Consider the following 21,140-nt stretch of genomic DNA (forward strand, 5'->3'; position numbering starts at 1 on the left):
TTGTTAAAAGGTGTTTTTTTATCTTCCCAAATCCAAGTTATGAATAAAAAGTTTTTGAAGCATTTTCTTTTATGGATCTCACAATATTACAGAATCCCCCTCATGTCATGAGCCTAATGGACTCAAAAAGGGAATGATGCTGATCTTCAGAAGCTTTCCAGCGGAGTTGAGTAACGAATTGGTCAAGTTACCAACAAATGGGTTTGGGGTTAACAAGAAATTGATCTATCAAGCTGCTGCAGCTTCTTCTACTTTTTTTTTTTTAAATTCCAACGTATTTACTCAATATTATTGGCTTTAACATCTTTGAAGAGGGATTTGCATATTGACAAAAATACAAGAAAAGTCCATTGCAGCCAACTGAAACAAGTAGGAAGTAAGTCAGGTCAGGGTGTCTCTTCCTGAGGTGCCTTTATGTTTATTCTAATCACAGGAGCTTCAGGGATGGTTTTCCTCTAGGATGCCAGAGATCATTCCTCTAGGATGCCAGAGTTCATTTTTGTTACCAGACAGACCCCTCCTCGGAACCTTGTACTTTGTTGCAGGAAATAAGCCAAGAAGCATATTATTTATTGAAGCAGGGGAAACTGACATAGAAGGGATAGTCTAGCTTTTCTGCCTTAAAATGCAGACCATTCCAGATATTTCCAGGTAATTTGCAACTCCCTCCCCTCTATGCTTATCATCCAATTTCATACACATTTTCCCTGTCTTCTATTTCTTCTGTAAGAATATTATATTTATTAAAAATATAACAACAGTATATATTTATCATGTACAAATTGACACTCTGAACTACTGTGCCATTGTGGAGTGGCTAAATCGAGGTGGAATGGCTAAATCAGGCTAATTAACATATGCATATACTTCTCATTTTTTACGGTAAGAACACTTAAAGATCTGTCAGCAATTTTTAAGAATAAAACACATTTATACTTTATCTGTTTCCAAGCAATTATAATATGTTGTAAGCCATCTACTCATTGGTTTCTCTCCTTCACTGTATAGTGAATTGGGGATGGGAGTGAGGGGCAAGGTCCACAGCCTGCAGTTTATCTTTGATACCCAGTACCTGAGAAAAGGAGGGATGGAGAAAGGATGAAAATGGTGCTGGTTAATTAATTAAAGATCTCTTAGAGGCTTACTACAGTACCTACAGGGCACTGCTTCTTAAAAAGTGTAACCTTGGTCAATTAGTAAGCAGAGACCTGTAGGATCCAATTTGGCAGTCTAGCCACATGTGGCTACTGGGCACTTGAAAGGTAGCTGGTTTAAATTGAGATGTGCTGAAAAGTAGAAAATACACATCAAATTTTGAAGATGGAAAGTAAAATACATAATGCAAAAATTTAAAAATAATTTTATATTGATTATATATGATAATATTTTTGAAATGAGTTAAATTAGATGTATTATTAAAATGCATTTCATGTTTCTTTTTACTTTTTCCATTGTAGCAACTAGAATAAATTTGAAATTACATACATAGTTGTAGCTAATGTTGTATTTCTACTGGATAATACTACTATAGACCATCTATGAATTTAACTTACAGTTAGAAGGCATGAGAGTAGAGGATGAGGTTAGAATATCAACAGAGAGACCAAAGACAACAATTATTATTGAGCATCCACTAAGATGGGCACTACCATACCCTCTTCTACATTATTTCATTTAATCCTTGTAATGATTTAATTTTCCTGTGGGTTTGCATAGCACCTTTCTATCACAATGCTTTTTCATGATGTATTCAATTTGTCTGTCTATACCTATTTATATTCCCAACTATATTATAGGTATCATGAGGACTAGGACCCTGTGTCTTTTTTTAGGTGTTAAAATCTCAACACACCGCATGATTTCTACAGCGTAGAATGCTCAATACCTTTCTGTTGAATGAATAAATAGATGCCTGAAAGAATGAGCAAGAAATTACTCTCGTTTTATAGATGAGAAAGTGAAGTCCTGTAGAAGTTAAAGAACTTGCCTAAACTCACACAGTAGTGATTTAAATCCACACCCAACAGATTCCAAAGCCTGCGCTTTCGCACTGTACTTCAGGGGCATCACAAAAAAGATCAGTCTACTCAAAGCTAAATTAACTTTGAAGAAGTAAGAGGTAGGTTTAGTGAAGAAAATAAAACCATCAAGACTAATCCATTTACTCTTGAACAAAGACCTTTATTACACACATTGCTCCCATCCTTTGGTACACTCTTTTAAAGAGTCAAACAGTTTTTCAAAATCCGTGTTTAAAGTCTCATTTTTGATATTTGTTAAATGACAAGATGAATGACAGAAAGCTATCATAAAAAGAGTAGTGTGGATATAGATGAGACACGCAGATTTAGGTACATGTTTCTTGAAGGAAGCTTTTGCATATGTTCCCACAGCCTGCCCCGACCCGAGTCTCTGGCGCATTCCTAATAAAAGAACTAAATTATTTTGTAAGCTTTACAAATTTGTAATTCAATTAAACTCTTTTTCTGTCATATTAACAGGAAAATAATATAAAATGTTAACTAGTTTGCTATATTTGATTAGAAAGAGTAGAAAAGAAGAAAAGTTGTGTACTGCGCCCTGCTGTGCTGGGATCCTGAAAGGACCGTCATCAGCTAATGGAACATGGATTCCATGCAAAGAAGGAAAGCTGATGGTCTCAGTCCACGACCCCCGGGAAAGCTAAAAGAATAGTAAGGGGAGCCATGGGTGCTTCCACTTTGTGCTCTCACATCATGTTGCTTCCACCATTTAAAAACTAAAAGATTTGTTAAAATGTGTGATACAGGCATAAGTAAAATAGGTATTGAAATATAAGAAATAGTTGGCGAAGACTTTACAGAATAAGCGGGATTAAAACTCGACCCTGCTATAAATAATCTGCTGTTATAACTATAGTAAAGTTATGAATATAAAAATAACATTTTACATCTGCAATGCAAAGTCACCAGAATGAATGTCTTGATTCTCTACGACACAGCTTACATTTGTCAACATGTCTTTCTCCCTTCTTAGATTAAATGATCCTAGAAGGCCAGGGTTGTGTTTCAATCATCTTTGTTTCCATGGCAGCATTTCTCATTGCCCCCTTTTCCAGGATGTGGATTCTAAATACTTTGGCTTTAAAAAAATTAGTCTCAGTAACTATGGATACTCTTCCATTTGATTTCCACCACCTGCCTGGTATGCAGTTGATGCTCAGCACATAGTTGATGAAGAAATAAATCCATAATAATTAAATGATGGATGATGGATACATTAATTGCCCTTCTTTAAAATACACAGGATGCAAAGCTCAGGGAGAAAAAGAGTAAGATGGGAAGGGAATCACTACCTGGGGGATAAAAAAGCAAGTGAAGAATTATGGCAGATTCTGTGGGAAAGAAGACCATGAAAGATGATGACTGGGCAGTAGTCAGTCAAAAGGTCAAAGATAATAAAAATCAAAAAGGGAATATAATATATATAAACCTTCATAATTGCTCGGGAGCTAATTTATAAATATAAGCATAAACAATGTATTGTCATTAGCATATTGGGATAATTAAAGATGTTATCGTTGATGGTCAGTAACATGCCATCAACAATGATAAAAGCTTAATATTGAACAAATAAAATATCCAGAAAAAAATAGCCTCAGAGAACTATACATTATTGTTACAAAATAGCATGTTACTTAAGCATTTCAGTAAAGAGAATTTGGCCATTGACTCACAGGAGACTGAATTTGTTTTTCTTTTAAGTATTAAAGAAATGAGCCCTATGTAGCAGCCTCATTTTCAAAGCCAGTCAAGGGAGGGTTGAGTGATATTATCTAGAATTTGGCATAACACAACTTCACAACACAGCATTTCACTTTACATTATGCAGTAAGATAGCATCTCGTATTGTATAAATTGAATTCAGTTTCAGAAGATATAACCTGGTGAACCTGGGTTATTGAACTGAGATTTCTTACTTTATCTTTGAATTTTCCAGCGTTAAAAAACATGGCATCATCAAATGCAAGAATAAACTTTTCTTAATACTTAGAATGGTTGTCATATACCAACAATAAAACAATACACATGTTATAGCTAAAGTTTGACAGTAGGCTAATAACTAATACTGGCAGACTGACCAACTAGAATTCACTCTGTCATAAGCTCAAGAAAAAACAAACCAGTTAAAATGTAAGCATTTTTTTGGTAAGCATTCTCTGACGAAAGTGATAATTTGTCACTTAGGGTGATTTCTTGCGTTGGGTTTGTATGGAACAACCAATAGTCTTCATATTTTCCTGTGGAGCTTTAGCTGAAATATAAATTAGAACATGGATAAGTTTAAGTATCTTTTGGCCCTTTGATAGCCTTGGGATGGAAATAGTTCTTAAGGTACTATGCATAAAGCTTTTTGTGTACACTTATGCATATCAAACCCTGATTCTTGACTTTATTTAAATGAATAAGGAGAAAGGAACTAATATTCCAAGTAAGACTAGATATTACCATTTTGGACATTATAATGATTTTACTGGGCTGCAAATCAACATTACATTTTTTAAATGACGGTATAAATTTTGGTCCTAAGGCTTTGGCAATTTAAAACTGTTTTCTTTATTGTAACAAAATCTTACATTAAGTGGAGATAGATAATTGTTAAGTGCAACTTTAAGGCATTGTAAGAGAATAATATGTTTATCGCTTTCAAGTCTATAAAATTATTGCAACTAACCAAGTGTTATCTAAGGAGATTCCTCTTCCAATGCATTGATAAAACTATATAATCAATGAAAAGAGTCATTTCAGCATTCCTTGAACAATCGATCCTCTAAGAAGGGTTATGAGTTAGCTTTGGCACTAGGTGCAGGAGCTGTAAGAGCAAATAAGAGCCAGCAGGTTCTCCTTGAGTAGATTCACAGCCTGTGGTCAAAGGGGAAGCAGTAGACAGACAGGCAAACAGCCATCTCTAATGAAGTTGGCATGAATGATCACAGTGCTTGAGGAATTACATAAGGAAGGGATTCCTTTTGCCTGGGGCACTCCAGAGTCTTCACAGAGGAGGTAATGGGTGACATCTGAGCTGTGCTATGCAGAATGAGCTGGAGTTTAGATGTTAGAAAGGAAGGATAAAGTAACAAGTAATGAAATTTAAAATAAAGGAAACAACATGACCAGCATTAGCAGGGTGTGAAATGTTACTCTGGGAAATGGCAAAGAGTTGGATGGAACTAGGGCAGGTTCTAGTCACTGTTTCTCTCACTGGGTTGAGAGAAAAGGGCAGTAACAGTAGATGAAATTGCAACATTAGGTTAGGCAACCATCCAAGTTGTGTATGTACAAAAGAGCACTTCCAAAATATTTGAGAACAGTTTGTTACCTGAGGGAGAAAATACTGTTTTCAAGCTTTTAAACCTAAATTGTTTTATAAGACCTCCTATTTGGAGAAATATCACAAATGTGAACTGTAGCTGTATGTTTCTCTTGATGATTTATAAATTTCCAATTTTTGAAGCCTAAAATATAAACATATGAATGCTTCTGAAAGGTGGCTAACCACCATCTCTACTCTCTGTCTTCCTTCAGAGACTGAAAGCCTTCTCAACAAATGGGAACCTTTTAATATTTCAATAATTTTATTCTGCAGGCAGAGGGAGACAGGGTTTAAAGGAAAAGTCACTGTTATCGGAAGTCAGGTGCCAGGTAGCTGTGTGACTTTGACAAAACCAGTTTTCTTCTTTGGGTCTTAGTTCCCTCACCCGTAAAATGAGAAAAGTTGTATTAGATAGTCTTTTAAGGTTCTTCTCTTTCTAGGTTTTGCACTTAGACATTTTAGGACTCTGATCTGTGTAAAGACCAATTTATATGTCCAAACAAATGACACTGGCCTTATATGTAATTCGGGTCAGCTGAATTTGACAAAAGATTCAATCCATTAGTGGAAGAAAATGGTGTCTGAAATTATCCATATTCATTTATATTTCACAAGTACACAGATTTGCTTTAGAACATGATGAGAAATGGCAATTAAATTATCACAACATTAGAGGAACATTAGAGGTTTGGGTGAAGTAGAATGGAAGAACAGGAGAGTAAGTTCAGCTCTGCATATATTAACATTAAGATCCCATTAGTGGAAATGCCTAATAAACAGCTGGAAGTGTGATTCTGAAGCTCAAAAATATTTTACTCTGGAAACAAATTTGGGAGTCATTCTACAAGGGGTTACTGAGGCAATGGGAGTGAATGAGGAGATCTTGGGGAAAATGTGCAGTTTTGAAAGAGAAGGCAAGGGAGAAGAAAAAGAAGATGAGAGGTAGAAAAAACCAGAAGAGAATGTGCCGGGAGGCTCTTGGGCAATGGTATTGGACATGGGGTCAATCCTGTCACATGCTACACACGGGCCAAGGAAGAGAAGGAATTTTTGGATGTTGCAATTCCAGAAGACGAAAGAAAATCTCCTATAAATGTTTCAGTGGAAAATGGGAAAACAAGATTGCAGAAGGCTGGGGACTTATTTTAATTTTTACTCAGAATCCATGTTGTATTTAGACATAATGAAGGATTGTCTGGCTATTATAAATAGTAAATTCATAATGGCAGATTTTTAAGTTAACGGGAACATATTCCAGCCATCACAGATTTTTAGTAAAAAGCTACATAAATAATAGCAAAATATTAACCAGAGGTGCAAATTTGAGCATCTGTTCCCTCAGTGTTTTACTTCTGAAGGCAGTTGATGTATGGAAATATTTATGTCCAAGAGTATTCACTGAAGCATCATTTTAGTAAGTTGGCAACGACATAAATGCCCGTAAATAAGGGAAAGGTTAGATTGAATATGATAAAATATGAATGACATTGCACGAAATATTTAGTGGCATGGGGAAAAGAATAAGGTATAATATAGAAATATTTATTATTTTATAAAAAGAAAAGCAGAATATCAGACAGAATATCCAGAATTGACTAATTTTCTTTAACAAAAACATGAAAAAATACATATACAGAGAAAAGACTGGAAGGAAATGCACTAAATATAAGGGTAGTTGCTCTGAATAGTAATATTGTGGTTGGGCTTTATTTTATTCTTTGTACTTTATTTTTAAATTTCATATAAATATATATTATGCTTATTAGTAGGACAAAATTCAATAACTCCTAATTTTAAAAGACCAAGAGAGGGGACAATAGAAATAAAACATTAGATTTTTTTTCCTTAACACACACATGCTGTTGTACACATACATGAGCGTGCACATGTGTGCGTACACACACACACCCCCGCCCCCCTTCTTTTAGCTTAGAAGAGGTAGAAATATACTCTATTTGCTGGTATGGAAATGGGGCAGACCCAGCCCTATACCTCCTGGGTTTGGTGAAAAAGTGACTTCAGAGCAAAAATACGCTTGACAACTGTTTAAAACTAATCTTGTTTAAATATGCTTTTAATAGTACTCAAATGGAAAATACATGAAATAGGTAAATACTAGGAGTTGGTAAAATCTCTCTTCAGAAATTCCTACTGATAATTATTTCAGACATTTAAATAATGAGTTTTCAGTGATTCTATTATCTAAAAACTGTGTGCCCTGATTTAACCTAAGTGAGACAAGGATGGAGCTATACAATAATAGATTTCATAAAAAGGTCCAACTTAGCAAGTCATGAAACTACCTATCAGTCTTTCAAAAATTTCTTAATGCCTTTATTCATACACATCCAAGAATTATTTTAAGGTTTCATTTAAAGCCTGTGCCTTACCTTCCTTTATGTTCAGCTCATGATAAACAGGAATAAGATTAAGTTATATCTTCATAATTAATTGATTTGGTACTAAGCAGGAAATCTCAAGACCTATAGAGTTGTATAAATTCTCATTGACCTTAATTACATCTAAATGAGCTAAGCTGCACTGCTGTGTAGAGCACTGAGGTGGAGAGAAGGCATCAAAATAGGACAGTCTCCAAAATTGGGTAGTGTATTCCAAAAGGTTTATAAAATAGACAAAAATGAAATAAAGACATTATGCTAACTCTGAATACATAATATACTAAATAGAGAGATTTTAAGAACAATTCTGTCTATCTGTATGTATACACAAAATGCCTTTACATAATGCCCCCAGGTCAAAATAATAAGTCTAGGTTGATGGAAGGGAAATATTATATAATTTAGCATGAAATATATTTTCTCTGCTCCCATTTTCTGATCCGAAGGTATCAAATGGAAAGAGGCATTTCTGGCAAGTGTCTCAAACCATCCCCAAGCACCACCAGGCACCATTCAGAAGACATCCTCAGCTTCACACAGAAGAGCAAGTAGATTTGTCAGCAGTGGTGGTAATAGAGTAGATGGGGTTGGAGCCTATGCAGAAGTGGCATCTTTTAAATGTCTGTAAGCAGATATTCTGTCAGACCTTGAACATGAACCACAGTTACTTTAAAAATGATCAAGTGAATTTTAAATGCTGTTAGATTTAATATTTCAACATTTCATCTTTGCAGCTGGGACACAGTCCAATCCTTTGTATGATGATGAGGCATTATAGTTCCAAGATGGATAGAAATTTCTGGGAGGCAAATCTATTGGTGGAAGTGGGTGGGGTGACTCCCAGTTCCAGGGAGCAGAATGGAGAAGAATGGACTGTACAGGTTGGGTAAAAGTGAGCATGGATTTCGGCTGCATGAGGCATGAACTGGCCAATGTGTGGTGACAGCGAAGGTCTGAAGCAACAACATCAAGGGAGTTGCTGACAAGGTATAACATGGTCTGAAATGAAGTGAATATGTTGGAACAATGAAGATTAGCTAGTGGAATTCCAAAGGAGGGATGCAAATGATTCCTACAGACAATGGTATGATGAGATGCAGGTGCCATAGGATAGGTGAGTTAGGCAGTGATATGGCAAGCTAGGGCTGAGATAAAAAATGCAGAAGGTATTTATGATGAAAGAGGAAATTGGTTTAGGTTTACATACTAAATAGGTACAATTTATGTTACATACATGATTGGAAAATAAATATTGAAACTTGATTTAATAAAATGTGTTAGCACTATATAAACTATTCATATGAAATGATTGTATTCCAGGGCCTATTACAGTCAAGTAAAATGTTTTATTCTCTGTAGGTTTCTTAAGTTATAGTAATTATAGTTCATGATGTTAAGTTCTAAAACACTTTTTTGCCTCCTAAATAATTTTAAACTTGTAAGAATCAAATGAAGTATAGTTGTAAACCATTGAATGTCTGTGTCCCTCCAAAATCCATGTGGAATCTTAATCCCCATTGTGGTAGTATCAAGAGGTTGGGGCCTTTTGGGAAGTGATGAAGTCATAAAGCCTCCACCTTTGTGAATGGAATACATGTGTTATAAAAGAGGCTTTGTAGAGCTGTCTGACTCTTTCATCTCTCCTGCCATGTGAGGTCACAGTATATGTCCCTTTTCCCCTTTATGCCAGGTGAGGACATAGAAGGTGTGATTGATAAGAAACAGGCCTTCACCAGACACTGAATCTGCTGGCACCTTGATCTTGGACTTCGCAGCCCCTAGAACTGTGAGAAATAAATTTCTGCTGCTTAAAAACTACATAGTCTGAGAATTTTGTTATAATAGCATGAATGGACTAAGACAAGTGGTCACTGAAAGCCTCCAAATATATCCTCACTTTTCTTGCAAATAAAGGATAAAATCCTAATAAAAGAAAATAACAAGATCAGGAAGTATAAATCCATTCTCTACTATTTCTGGTAAGTAACTAAATAAAGCTGCTTTGAGGAAGGGCCAGAGTGAAGATTTTGCTATCTATCATCTAATTTCTTGAATTACATATAACTGAAAGACTGTTATTTTATTTTGAAGCAAATTAAATAAAGACTCCTGAAGTGACCCATTCTTGCTACTGACAATCCATAAAATAAAACCATTTTCTAAAAAAAAAAAATTATTCATTGCCTCTGCTCTGAGCCGTTCACTCATGATTGACGGGTGTGTGGGAGGCCGGGGGGAAGGAATTCACATTCACAGATCTCTCTGATAGCCTTCCCTGAGCTGCCTTTATCCCTGTCACCAAAAGTTTATCAATCACTCCCTCGTTAGTACCACATCTACAATCTTTTACTTAGTAACTATAATACTTAATATTCTACAATATACTATTTATTTTCATGTTTGTTTCCTATCCAAGACCATGAGTTATTTGAGAGCAAAAACTAAGTCTTATTCATCCAATGTTTCCAACCTACTGCACAATACCTAGTACATGAAAAGTGTGCTTAATAAGTGCTGAGTCATTTACATGTATTATTTTGTTGAAACAATTTTCCTGGGGGACAGATATTACTGTGCTTATTTTAATGATTAAGAAATAGGATTCAATAGGTTGGATAAATTGTCTACAGCCACACGGACTTCAGTGGTAGAGTTTAGATTCAACACTTTCACATTTTACCCATTCTAAGGTGAATTTTTCTTTTCATACTTAAAAAGCTCTGAAATTAGGATGTTTCCCCATTGATGGCAAGTTTCAATCACCATCTTTCAGGTAACAGTTGTGATGTGGTTCTCATTTTTGTGTATTTGAGGACCTAGTCATGGCTCTCCACATTGTTTCCACTCCATTTGAGTTAAGGGTATGCTTGGAGTTGCACCTGATTGAGCTTAACTGTTGTTTATCATGTCTGCCAAGGGAGAATTGCTTGAGCCCAGGAGTTTGGGGTTGCAGTGAGCTATCATTGTGCCACTGCATTCCAGTCTGGGTGACACAGTGAGAGCTCATCTCTAAAAATGCAGAAAAAAATATGGCAACAGAAAAGCAGAACATAACTGGATATTTGTGAAACAAATATTCACTATTGGAAGAATGGCTGAAATTGTGTATTTTCTTGCTAAGCAATAAACATATGCATTTAGAACCTATCAAAGGAACATATACCCACAAATAGATAAGGCTGTGTTAACATTTTTTTGAGATCAGTTTGCAGGATACAAGGGCACTAGAAGGCAGGAAAGGTGAACATAGCAGGAAAACTCAGGGCATTGATGCTCTCAGCTGAAAGGAGAACAATGGTAAGGGAGAACTACCAGCACAATTCAACAGAATCTTCTATGATGATGGAAATGCTATATAATCTATACTGTCCAATACAGTAGCTGCTAGCACATGTGGCTATTGAGCATGTGAAATATGGCCAGTGCAAATGAGAAAATGAATTTTAATTTCATTTTGGTTAACTTAAATGTAAATAGCCACATGTGCCTAGCAGCTGCTCTTTTGGACAGTACAGAACTAGATAGTGCTATGAAAACCAATCTCCTTCTTTAGGGAAGCTGATGATTACTGTTTGATGGCAAAGTCCGTTTCAGTCTCATCTGAAAAGGGCAAATATAGCCATTTCACAATGTTGTAGGGGGTTAATGAGATGCTATATGGAATGTGCTTAACATAAAGCCTGGTACATAGTAAATGAGAAGAAATGAAGGTAGTAGTAATAGTGAATATAGGAATAGTAGTAGTTGTGATAAATATATTGTTTTTGTCTTTGCTGACAAACAGCAATAAGGTCTGAATATTGCAATAAGCAGGAGGTCAGCAAGAAATTGTCCCTGCCAAAATGATAATACATTGCCTGGAAATTAGGAAGTTCATTATAGACAGTTAGGCTATACATAAACTCAGTAAATATTGATCAGCCTGAAATTTTCAGAAGGTGAATTACTGCACATGCAATGTTTCCAGGTATGTTTCTGCATTTTAAAAAATCCAAGTTCTAGTGTCTTGGCCCCTCATCTAATTCTTAAAAGAATTCCAGATTAGTCCTAGCATACTATAGTTCTAATAAGGATAGGATCTTTTTTACAAACCACAAAGAGGGATATTTTGTTTGCCAAGAGGAACCTTGGATAAATACTAATAAGAAAGGATGTCCCTGCTGAGCTCATACTAAGGGCAAGCCTGCATTTTATAACTGGTGTGTAGCCCTTCAGAGAATTTACCGGCCTATGTTAATTAGTTAATATGCACCGAGCTTGTGTGTGTGTGTGTGTGTAAGGAGACACAGGACTAATAAGGACAATGAAGACTGGGATGGGGTAACATCATAGCAACTCTACCCACCCAAATCTTTGATCAAATTTAAAGACACTAGGGAGAAATGAGTTAAGAAGAGAAGCTGAAAGAGCTGATTTGAGGAAAGATATCATTCCCTGAGACTGAGTCTGGGATTGAGCAGTGTCGTTTTTTTTTTTTTTTTTTTTTTAAGGGAAAGGGCCCAAGAGAGCTAAGCATTTTTTCAACCTTTGCAGAGAATCCAAGGCCACTTAAACATCTGGAAAACTGGCAGCCTTGGGATCAGTGAAAGGTAGCACCTTAGGCATATACGTTAGCAGTTTGATGTATACTATCAGAAAGGGCTGTGGTGAGGCTGCCTCAAGTAGAGGACATGGATAATGGGACACTCAAGTAGCACAGGAAGAACTGAGTTGAACTTGCTTGGAGAGTAGCACTGAAGAACCACCCTGTTTATAGCATCCCAGAAACACTTGTTGGGGGTTGAGGTCCTCCTGATCAGATGAGTTCAGTGTAAGCAGGCATTAAAGTGACCTAATTTGTCCTCACAGGATAGTGATGCCAGAGGACATTGGGGTACACTAGCTGTTTTGTTACTTTGGAGTTCCTGTTATTATTCAAACCTTTTTGAGTTTCTATAGTTGTATGCCACAACGATTTAGGGTGGAGTTAGTCCAGGGTAGCATTGGCACCAATAAAGGGCTGTTTGTTGAAAGCCTGCTCATCATTTGCCTTTTTATTGCTACCAGAACAACAGCAACTAGAATCACTAAATCTAACACTTGAATAAAGGCTCTTCAGAGGGCTTAACAGTGGCAATTACCAAACAGTCCACACCAACTGTTCTTGGCAGGAAGTGAAGAACAAGAAGTAAAGAATTACTCCATGAAGTGAAAAATTTGGGAAGTGCTTCAAATAGAAAATATGTAAATTGACAAAATGGGAGGACCATCAGCACAAACAACTGTTCTCTTGAGAAATAAAAATCCAATAAAGTTTAAGAATATACCCAGCCTCTTTCAGGAGCACTCTATTCAAAATGAAACCTTAAACTACACTGGAAGATAAACTGCATGCTTACCTGCATTGTTTGACTCAACCTACAATGGTTGAAATGAGATTTTTTTTTTTTTGCCTTTTCTGACAAAGGTCATATTGATTGAAAATCCTATTTCATTGACACTTTCCAATTCTCTGGAAATGGTCAGTTATCATAACATAAGGATAGACAGAGGGACACTGATTTCCTTCCATCCCTTTAATTTAATGTTTCAGTTCTGATGATCACTATGCCAAAATTTTACCTAGCAGTACTGCCCATATCCTGGCCATATCATTTAATTAACAAAACTGAAATACTTAGCTTGGCCATGTAATTTGAGTAACAAAAATGAGAAATGATTGTAAACAGTATTAAGCAAAGTTCTTGAAATGAATTATTTTTGCATGATGACTTTGAGGAATAAAAAGGATTAGAAAAGAGAAAGAAAGGAATAAAGTTCGAGTTGCACAGGTCAGAGGTAACAGATCAAAAGGTAAGGAGTACATAAAGTGTTCCAAGTTGACAAATTGGACATAAATAAATCACTAGGACCAGATGGCATTCATCCAAGAGTTTTGAACAGACTCAAGGATGAAATTGTGGAGCTGTTGGCCAAATGTGGAAACTGTTGTTGCAAACAATCACCTTGTCAGAGTACTGGGAGATTGCTGATGGGATTCCCATCTGTAAGAAGGACTCTAGAGAAAACCCTAGGAACAAGATATAGATCAGCAAGACTGGCTTTCCTGGCATAAAAAGATGAAAAGAATAAAAAAACAGGGTCAGTGCCACTGAACACCTTTATGTAACTCACTTACTGGGGTAAAAGCTGCATAGTTTGGGTAAGAAGAAATCATACAACCACTATGGCCTTGTTGAGTTCTCTGAGGTGGTTAACAATTATTGTGTGGCCAAATTGTAGACATAATTTACTTTTCCTTTTAAGGGACTTTGAAAAGATTTACTTAAAATTGCTACTGAACAAAATATAACAGAGTTAGCATGAGATTATTTTCGTCACATATAAAAAAATAACAATGATAGACAACACAGAATTTGGTCGGGCATGCTGGCTCACGCCTATAATCCCAGCACTTTGGGAGGCTAGGCAGGAGGATCACTTGATCCCAGGAGTTCAAGATCAGCCTGGGAAACATGGTGAGACCCTATATCTACCAAATAAAAAAATTAGTGGTGGTGAACACCTGTAGTCCCAGATACTCAGGAGGCTGAGGTGGGAGGATTGATTGAGGCTGGGAGATTGAGGCTGCAGTGGGCCGTGATAGTGCCACTGCACTCCAGCCTGGGTGATCAAGTGAGACCCTGGTCTCAAAACAACAAAAACATAAACAAAAACATCACAGAGGTCGTAAGGAACATTTTCCTTGGTGTATCCTATAGGAGTTGTGAGACAGTCTTATATTCATAAATGGATTTGTGTGGAAATTTTAAATTTATATATCCTCCTAATTTCTAGCCAGCAAGGATATATCAATACAAAATACTGAAAGTGGGAAATTTCAAAAGGATATCTGAATGGGAAGAAATATGTTGGGCCAATTTCAATGTGTATTTCAAAACTACACTTACAACTTGCCTCTCAAGCAGGTCCTGGTAGTCATTGTAGTTTAAAGCTCTAACAGAACTGAGGATGCCATTAGGGAGAATGCCTTAAACAAATCAGGAGCAGCTGCAGGGCACAGGGCTTTGCATGCAGAATGGAGCAGGGATGAACTCACACAGAGTGCCTATACCTTATGCCAGCTGCGGTACATGTGTATTCTCATTTGTCACACTGATTGTAAAGTAGATGGTATTATAAAACTTTGGATCCTATAATTAGCAATACTGTATTGTACACTTAAAATTGTAATGTTAATAGATCTCAGGTGAACTGATCTTACAATAATTAAAAAAGGCAATAGACCTGATGTTTTAGAAAATATATATTTCTACAAAACAGGCAAACACTTGTTATAAGTGTTTTTCATGACAACATAAATCTTGCCTGAGTTTCTTTTTACACATATCAATTGACTTCATTATTTTCTCTCTCCTTAGGATAATTTTCTATTATTTCTAGAAGGTGAATGTAATGTGTAAAGGCAAAAAAAAAAAAAAAAATCTACTCATGTGACTGACATGCATTTTCTTCTGTTGCAGATATAAGAGAATAAAGTGAAGAGAAAGGAACTTTCTCAAAGTTGTATTGCTTAGAGGGAGTAGAAATAAGATTAAAAACCAATGTCAGTTTGACACTAAATTCTGCGCTCTTGAAAGGTGGTCATTAATGTCTAATTATTTGATTTAAATTTATTCCCATTAAAAAACCTAGTCTTGCACAAAACAGACTCCCGCTTTTCTGATAGTATTGTTCCAGCTGTTACTACTCAGTCATCTTAGTCTCATACTTTTTGCTCTCCCAAAGAATCATTAACCATTTCCATGTTAAGCTTCCTTTAGGTCAATTCTGAGAGCTGAAAAAATAAATAGGTTCAACAAAGATATAAACAATTAGTTTTCCACCTATTGTTATTATTTATCAAAATAAATTAAAAGAAACATTTTTGTTCTGTTTTGAATCAGAATGGAATTTCAGAAAATGTTCATGATATGGTTTGGCTGCATCTCCACCCAAATCTCATCTTGTATGGTAACTCCTACAATTCCCATGTATTATGGGAGGAATTTGGTGGGAGGTGATTGAATTATGGAGGCAGATCTTTCCTGTGATCTTCTTGTGATAGCGAATGAGCCTCACGAGATCTGATGGTTTTAAAAAATGGGAGTTTTCCTGCACAAGCTCTCTCTTTGCCTGACGCCATCTACGTAAGATGTGACTTGCTCCTCCTTGCCTTCCACCATGATTGTGAGGCTTCCCCAGCCATGTGGAACTGTAAGTCCAATTAAACCTCTTTCTTTTGTAAATTGCCCAGTCTCAGGAATGATTTCTTAAAGTTTTATCAGCAGCATGAAAACAGACTAATACAGTAAATTGGTACTGAGGTTGGGGTATGGCTGAAAAGATACCTGAAAATGTGGAAGCAACTTTGGAATTGGATAACAGGCAGAGGTTGGAACAGTTTGGAGGACTCAGAAGAAGATAGGAAAACGTGGGAAAGTTTGGAACTTCCTAGAGACTTGTTGAATGGCTTTGACCAAAAGCCTGATAATGACAGGGACAATAAGGTCCAGGCTGAGGTGGTCTCAGATAGAGATGAGGAACTTGTTGGGAACTGGAGAGTAAAGATGACTCTTGTTATGTTTTACCAAAGAGACTGCCGGCATTTTGGCCCTGCCCTAGAGATTTGTGGAGCCTTGAAGTTGAGAGAGATGATTTAGGATATCTGGCAGAAGAAGTTTCTAAGCAGCAAAGCATTCAAGAGGTGACTTGGATGCTGTTAAAAACATTCAGTTTTATAAGGGAAGCAGAGCATAAAGGTTCAGAAAATTTGCAGCCTGACAATGTAATAGAAAAGAAAAACCCATTTTCTGAGGCGAAATTGAAGCCAGCTGCAGAAATTTGCACAAATAACAAGGAGCTGAATGTTAATCCCCAAGACAATGGGGAAAATGTCTCCAGGGCATGTCAGAGGTCTTCATGGCAGCCCCTCCCATCACAGGTCTGGAGGCCTAGGAGAAAATGGTTTTGTGGGCCAGGCCAAGGGTCCCCCTGCTGTGTGCAGTCTACAGACTTGGTGCCCTGTGTCCCAGCCACTCCAGCCATGACTAAAAGGGGCCAACGTACAGCTCAGGCTGTTGCCTCAGAGGATGGAAGCCCCAAACCTTGGCCGCTTCCATGTGGCGTTGAGCCTGCAGGTGCACAGAAGTCAAGAATTGAGGTTTGGGAACCTCTGCTGCCTATATTTCAGAAGATATATGGAAATGCCTGGATGCCCAGGTAGAAGTTTGCTGCAGGGGTGGGGCCCTCATGGAGAACCTCTGCTAGGGCAATGCAGAAGGGAAATATGGGGTTGGAGTCCCCTGCACAGAGTCCTTACTGGGGCACCTCCTAGTGGAGCAGTGAAAAAAGGGTCACCATCCTCCAGACCCCAGAATGGTAGATTCATGAAAACTTGCACCGTGTGCCTGGAACAGTTGCAGACACTCAACACCAGCCCATTAAAGCAGCCAGGAGGGAGGCTGTACCCTGCAAAGCCACAGGGGTGGAGCTGCCCAAGACCATGGGAACCCACCTCTTGTATCAGCATGACCTGGAATGTGAGACATGGAGTCAAAGGAAATCATTTTGGAGCTTTAAGATTTGACTACCCTGCTGGAATTTGGACTTGCATGGGGTCTGTAGCCCCTTTGTTTTGTCCAATTTCTCCCATTTGGAATGGCTGAATTTACCCAATGCCTGTACCCCCACTGTATCTAGGAAGTAACTAACTTGCTTTTGATGTTACAGGCTTATAGACAGAAGGGACTTGTCTTGTTTCAGATGAGACTTTGGACTATGGACTTTTGAGTTAACGTTGAGATGAGTTAAGACTTTAGGGGACTGTTGAGAAGGGATGATTGGTTTTGAAATGTGAGGACGTGAGATTTGGGAGGGGCCAGGGACAGGATGATATGGTTTGTCTTTGTCCCCACCCAAATCTCATCTTGAATTGTAACTCCCACAATTCCTACATGTCATGGGAAGAACTTGGTTAGAGGCGATTGAATTATGGGGGTGGGTCTTTCCTGTGCTGTTCTCATAATGGTGAATGAGTCTCATGAGATCTGATGGTTTTAAAAAGTGGGAGTTTGCCTGCACAAGCTCTCTCTTTGCCTGATGCCATTCATGTAAGATATGACTTGCTCCTTCTTGCCTTCCACTGTGATTGTGAGGCTTCCTCAGCCACGTGGAACTGTAAGTCCAATTAAACCTCTTTCTTTTGTCAATTGCCCAGTCTTGGGTGTATCTTTATCAGCAGCATGAAAACAGACTAATACAGTTCAGTTCAAATGGAAAGATATGGAAATGTAGGCATAGGGAAAATGTGTTTACCTGAGGTCACAGAGATTATACATGGTAGAGTTGGAAATGGTAGGAGGAGCTAGACATCTGTATGCACTCACTATTGGTCCTTTTCTAAAGATTGGTCTGCTGATATATAGGGTGAGACTGTGTAAGGCCTAGAAGAGATCAGTTGCTACAGAGATAAGAGATGAATAGTGAAACCAAAGTCTGTATAGTGCTAGAAGATTTTGTAGTCCTTGCTCAGTCAGAATGGAGAAACCTCACAAACTTTCTTGGGCAATAAAGGCATCTGAGATGTCAGAAAGGCCACAGCTTAGAAATAAGAATGATTCCTTAAAGTAAGAGGCATATCATTGGGTTAAGTTCAAAGTCAAAATATACTGCCCTAGCAAATAAATTATTCCAAATCTGACAGGGTCAATAATCTGCTAGTAATTTAACTCCCTGCCAGAACAAACTGAGCACTCTTTAAAGAAAAATAATACAATAATTCACAGTATAATAAAAAAAATTGGAAAACAATACCAAAATTGTGACCTGTAGTTAACAGAAAAATCAGTCAACAGACATTAACCCCAAAATGATTATAAGTTAGAATTAGCAGATGAGGACTTTAAAGTAGCTTGACTACATTAAGGAAAGTATGACCATAATGAATGAACAAACGAGGAATCACAGAAGAGCAACAGAAGTTGTAAAAAGGAACAAATGTAATTCAGAACTAAAAATTATAATATTCAAAATGAAAAATTCGTGAAATTGCATTAGGTTGAAGATAGAATAAAAAGGGCCAATGAATGTATAGACAAATCAATAGGAAGCATCCTATTTCAATTACAGAGAGAAAAACAAATGTCCTTTGTAGGGACATGGATGAAATCGGAAATTATCATTCTCAGTAAACTATCGCAAGAACAAAAAACCAAACACCGCATATTCTCACTCATAGGTGGGAATTGAACAATGGAACACATGGACACAGGAAGGGGAACATCACACTCTGGGGACAGTTGTGGGGTGGGGGGAGTGGGGAGGGATAGCATTGGGAGATATACCTAATGCTAGATGACGAGTTAGTGGGTGCAGCGCACCAGCATGGCACATGTATACATATGTAACTAACCTGCACATTGTGCACATGTACCCTAAATCTTAAAGTATAATAATAATAAATTAATTAATTAAAAAAAGAGAAATGAACAGAGCTTCAATAATCTGTGAGAAAATATCAAGCAGTCTACCACATATGTAATTGAAATTCCTGAAGGTGAGGAGAGAATGTTCCTAAACAATCCAAATTTGGTGAAAAACATACTTAAGAGATACAAAAGCTCATTGGATCCCAGGCAGGATTAATATAAAGAAAATCTAACCTAGGCACATGATGATTAAACTAGTGAAAAGCAAATACAAGGAGAAATTTTGAAAGCAGCCAGAGAAAAGCAACATATTACGTACAAATAAAAACAGACAAATAATGGAGTTTATATGTATGCACATGTAATACATATGACAACAGTAGCACAAAAGACGTGGGTGGCAAGTAGAACTCTACTGTTTCAATGCTCTAACATTTTACATGAAATAATATAACATTAACTCTAAAGTGTGGCAAGTTAAGGAAGTACATTGTAATCTTTAGAGTAACCACTAAAAACAAATGACAAAAGCCATAGCTAAAAATTCAATTAGAAGTGGAATTCAAATTCAAGAGAGCAGAAATAGAGGAAAAAAGAAATAAAAAACTAATGGGGCAAATAGAAAGAATAACAAAAGAATAGATCTAATTCCAACCACATCAGTAATTATATTAAATGAAAATGGACTAAATATTTTAATTAAAAACCCAATATTACCAGGCTGGATAAAAAAAGGCAATCCAATTATATGCTGAGTATAAGAAGCACACTTTAAATGTAAAGACAAAGAAAAAGTGAAAGTAAAAGGATAGAAAAAGACAAGTCATGCATACAGCAAAAGAAAGCCATACTGATACGAGGCAAACTATAAGACAAGAAGTGCTACTAGAGATAATGAGGAATATTTCATGATGATGAAAAGCTGAATTCATCACAATTATGCATTTGTATATGCCTTATATCATGACTGCATGACCCAAAATGAACAGAATCAGTCAAAAATAGACAAATGTATAATCATAGTGAAAGATTTTAATACCACTCTTTCAGTAACTGAGAGAACAAAAAGACAAAAAAAAAAAAAAAAAAAAAAACCAGCCAGAATATGAATTTGAACAACATTAAATGAAAGGAAGCTTACATTTATTCTATTCTATTAAAATTTAATTTATACACACTTCCAAATTATATCCTATTTCCAATCTCTCTGTATTGGCTGTATAATCATATCTACAATGTTTTTACACAACTTTTGATTAATGAGTACTGTATTTTGTGTCTGTCAGTGGTTCAAGACTCCTGAAAAAGAATTATAAATTGGGCTGGTGTAGGCCAAAAGACAACCATGTAGTAGGAAAAATCTGTCTCCACTCCATGGGAATTTTTTATCCTATGCCATCTCCTGTGAACTTCCAGCCACAATCCAAACGCATAAATGAGAAGTTCTCAGAGACCCCCTTTTATTCCCAGAAAACAGGAACGCATCGTAACAGAGTCTTCTGTAATTATATTTAATGATTATTTAGTTGCTATTTAACAAAACATTAAATCTAATAATGGGTACTTCAGGCGAGGACAGAAAAGAGGACAAGTTTATGGAAAGCCAGTGAAGTTGATATTGCTATGGAGGAATTGGGAAAAGGGTAAGAGATAGTAGAAGAAGGTGGGAGCAGGTTCTGGTACTCTCCTTAAAGTATATATGCTTCTTTATAAATACAAAGTCATTATTTGAAAACACACTTTTAAAAAGGAATAAATGCAGATAACATAAAATTTGTTAAATGCAAATGTTTATCTTGAAAATAAGAATCCTTGCTTATCCTTGTTCCAGTGATGAATTGACCTTATTATTAGCTATCTTCTTAGGATAATTTTAGTGTCTTGGAGCTAGAAAGTGAAGATAAAAATATTTAAAAATTGACATGTAATTTCCTTCACAAAT

At 36.7% G+C, this 21,140-nt stretch overlaps 1 protein-coding gene and 1 long non-coding RNA gene across 15 annotated transcripts in view; both read right to left on the minus strand.

Annotated features, from left to right (window-relative positions):
* MAGI2 (membrane associated guanylate kinase, WW and PDZ domain containing 2) overlaps positions 1-21,140 on the minus strand; it is a 1,434,944-nt gene that overhangs the window by 389,390 nt on the left and 1,024,414 nt on the right. The window lies entirely within an intron of this gene.
* Positions 253-21,140, minus strand: part of LOC129135524 (uncharacterized) — a 50,664-nt gene continuing 29,776 nt past the window's right edge. The window contains exon 3 of the long non-coding RNA XR_010158571.1: positions 253-4,293. This is a non-coding gene — a long non-coding RNA (uncharacterized LOC129135524). The remainder of the gene's footprint in view (positions 4,294-21,140) is intronic.

Source organism: Pan troglodytes, chromosome 6 (genome assembly GCF_028858775.2).
Source record: "Pan troglodytes isolate AG18354 chromosome 6, NHGRI_mPanTro3-v2.0_pri, whole genome shotgun sequence".
Lineage (NCBI taxonomy): Eukaryota > Metazoa > Chordata > Mammalia > Primates > Hominidae > Pan > Pan troglodytes.